Source organism: Lepidothrix coronata, unplaced genomic scaffold (genome assembly GCF_001604755.1).
Source record: "Lepidothrix coronata isolate B3197 unplaced genomic scaffold, Lepidothrix_coronata-1.0 Scaffold10, whole genome shotgun sequence".
NCBI classification, from domain to species: Eukaryota; Metazoa; Chordata; class Aves; order Passeriformes; family Pipridae; genus Lepidothrix; species Lepidothrix coronata.
This window is the reverse complement of record NW_016690190.1, coordinates 10,266,256-10,269,246: the sequence shown is the minus strand read 5'-3', so window position 1 is coordinate 10,269,246 and position 2,991 is coordinate 10,266,256.

Sequence of the window (2,991 nt, the reverse complement as noted above, 5' to 3'; positions counted from 1 at the left end):
CCTTCCTGAACCGAGAGGCCCAGAACTGGACACAGCACTCCAGGTGTGGCCTCACCAGCACTGAGTACAGGGAAAGAATCACTTCCTTGGACCTGCTGGCCACGCTGTTCCTGATCCAGGCCAGGATGCCATTGGCCTTCTTGGCCACCTGGGCACACTGCTGGCTCATGTTCAGCTTCCTGTCAATCCACCTTCTCCCACCAGAGCTGCATATGCAGCCGAAGATACTCGCCACTCAGCTTTTAACTTTTGCAGCGATTCAACAACAAGATGCCACACAGTAGGAAACTTTATTGCGTCTTTAGACTCCTTTGTGGTAAAGTTATTTACATTTTTTTGTATTCTGCATGTCATTCTCCTTTCAGGGTGATATGGTTGGAAGCTGGCTCCCTGCCAAGTCTTCAAACCTTACCACAAGAAGTCCCCCCCCCCCCAAACCTCAGGGAGAAGAGAGAAAAAAACAACCAAGAAAACCAAAACAAGAGAGAGAGAGAGAGAGCTAAATCAATATATATAAATATATTTACACATGTTACAGTTATATACAATTGAAATATATATACAATTTTACAAGGAAAAGGGAAAGGGAAGGGCGAAGGGAAAAAAGGAACAAAACCAAAATAAAATATATATATATCCCGATTAGTAGCCCAAGATCTAGCAACTAAAAGAATTGGCAAAAAACTATCTTACTATTCTCCTTGGGACAACAGAGAGTCACGCTGGAACGCTCGCCGGCAACCTCCGTCTCCCAAGGTCGACAAGGCCTTACCAGGCCTCACTCCCCAACATGACAGACTCAACAGCAGGGAACCTGCACCCCCAAGCCGCCGGAAGGAAAGAGAGCGAAGGCCTCTCCTCCTTTCTTCTTATAGCCCGGCTTACGTAAAAATTGTAGGGAATACTGGGTAAATCTGGGCTCTTCCTTGGTTACAAACTGGTCACCAAGGAAGGCCTAGACCAAACTACCACACAGGGGTATACCATAATCTGGTCTGTGTTGACTGCTTCGTTGATAAGTGCCAGGCTACTGACAGACCTGCTGTGCGTGTCCCCATCTCCCCCCGTCCCCCCCCCCAGGTTTGTATACAAACACATCCATTTCCAACATAAACAAGTACAGTTTCAGGAGTTTAATCAGGATGTGTTTCAAAAGGACAAATATTTTGTACAGTATCCAGACAAATGTCTTGGGCCATAGTGGTATTACTTTCCCAGACAAATGTTCATGTGTTGTTCCCATACAACACATGCATCAACACCCCACCTTTGTGACACTCCCTGCCCTCTTGATTGTCCCCCTCCCCAGCCATGCTCAAGCCTGTTCAGCAACTTTGTGAAGTGGCAGTCCCACTCCCACTTTTTACTTTTATTTAGTTCCTTTCCATTGGTATTTAAACCTCAGCTACTAATTTCATTAGCTCTTATTAAAGCATGTTTTATACCAACACTTTTATAGAGATGTATATTATATATGTTACATATCTTTATATATACATATGTATATACATTATATAAAGTGTATCTAGGTATAAATAAAAGTACAGGGATATTTTTACACTCCTTGGTATATATATTTTGCTCTCTACATAGGTAGATATACAGATGAAGATATAGATAGATATAGATATGTAGTGCTCTGGTCAGAGGTCCATCTGATGGTGTATCATCTCAGCATCAGACAAAACATAAGATTTTATAAGTTGCTATTACCTTTTTTGGGTTATGATTTCTTCCTGTTGTGTTAGTCTTAGTGCCTTTCTTGTTGGGATCTAAAAAGAATCATCATTGTCCTGGGCTGTGCAAGTTTCGAGCTGGCTTCCCGCCAAGTCCCCGAAACTCGACAACAAGGACCTGCTTCCCAGAGAGGGAAGAGAAAAGAAATGACTTAAGCAGCCAAAGCTATAGCAAAAAAAAAAATATATATATATTTTACATATGAGACAGATATATACAATGAGAATACTATACACCACAACTCCAGAAATCCCAAACAGTTCCCCAAAAAGGGAAGAGGGGGAGGGAGAAGGGAGAAGGACAAAAAGGGGCAAAGACCAAACAAGTCAACCAGCCAACCCAAGGTAAATTAGCAAAATCTCACCACTTCCCTCTGAACAAGCAGGATGGCTCGACATGGCCCAGCGCTCTCCCCTCACGCGTGGCAGACACAGCAGTCGCTGCAGGCCTCAGCTCCAGATAAGCCAGACCGAGACAGGGACCCACTGCTCTCAAACCTCGGCGGAAAGGAAGAGAGCGAGGTCCCTCCTGCTGGCTTTATTTACACCCCAAGTTACGTAAAGGAATAGCATGGAATACTTCTGTGATCACTTTCCTAGTTCCTTCCTGGTTACAAGCTGGTCTCCAGGAAGGCCTGGAGTGAAACCATCACATGGGCCAAAACACCCCAAATAACTTAAGAAAACAGAAGAATCAATCATCATGGAGAGATGATGAAAAAGCCATTTTTTAACAGTCTAAACACGATGTCTCCCATGTTGTTGTATTAGGTACCAGCCAACCCCACAAATGTTTGTTAGTCCTAGTATCAGGTGATGATATGGCACCTTGGAGTCTGCAGCAAAGAGGGAAGGGGGACAATACAAGTGCACAGTGCTGAGCAGTGTAGAAATCATGGGCCATAGGGATTAGTAAGTGACAAGTAGACAACTGGACAGTACATGAGAAACCATTGTGGTATCAGGACTTATGGAAGCAGAAGGCAAAAAAGATATGGGAATTCAAATCTGTGGGTTTGACCCACAGGTTTTGATTCTTACACCACTCCAGGTGTTGGGGAAGAGAGGGAGCATAGTGCTGCAGCAGATCTGTCCACTCGGATTAGGAGTGTGTGCAAGTTCCGAGCTGGCTTCCCGCCAAGCCCCCGAAACCCGACAACAAGGACCCGTTTCCCAGAAGGGGGAGAGAAAAGAAAGAACCAAAACAGCCAAAGCTATAGCAAAAATATATATATATATATATATTTTACATATG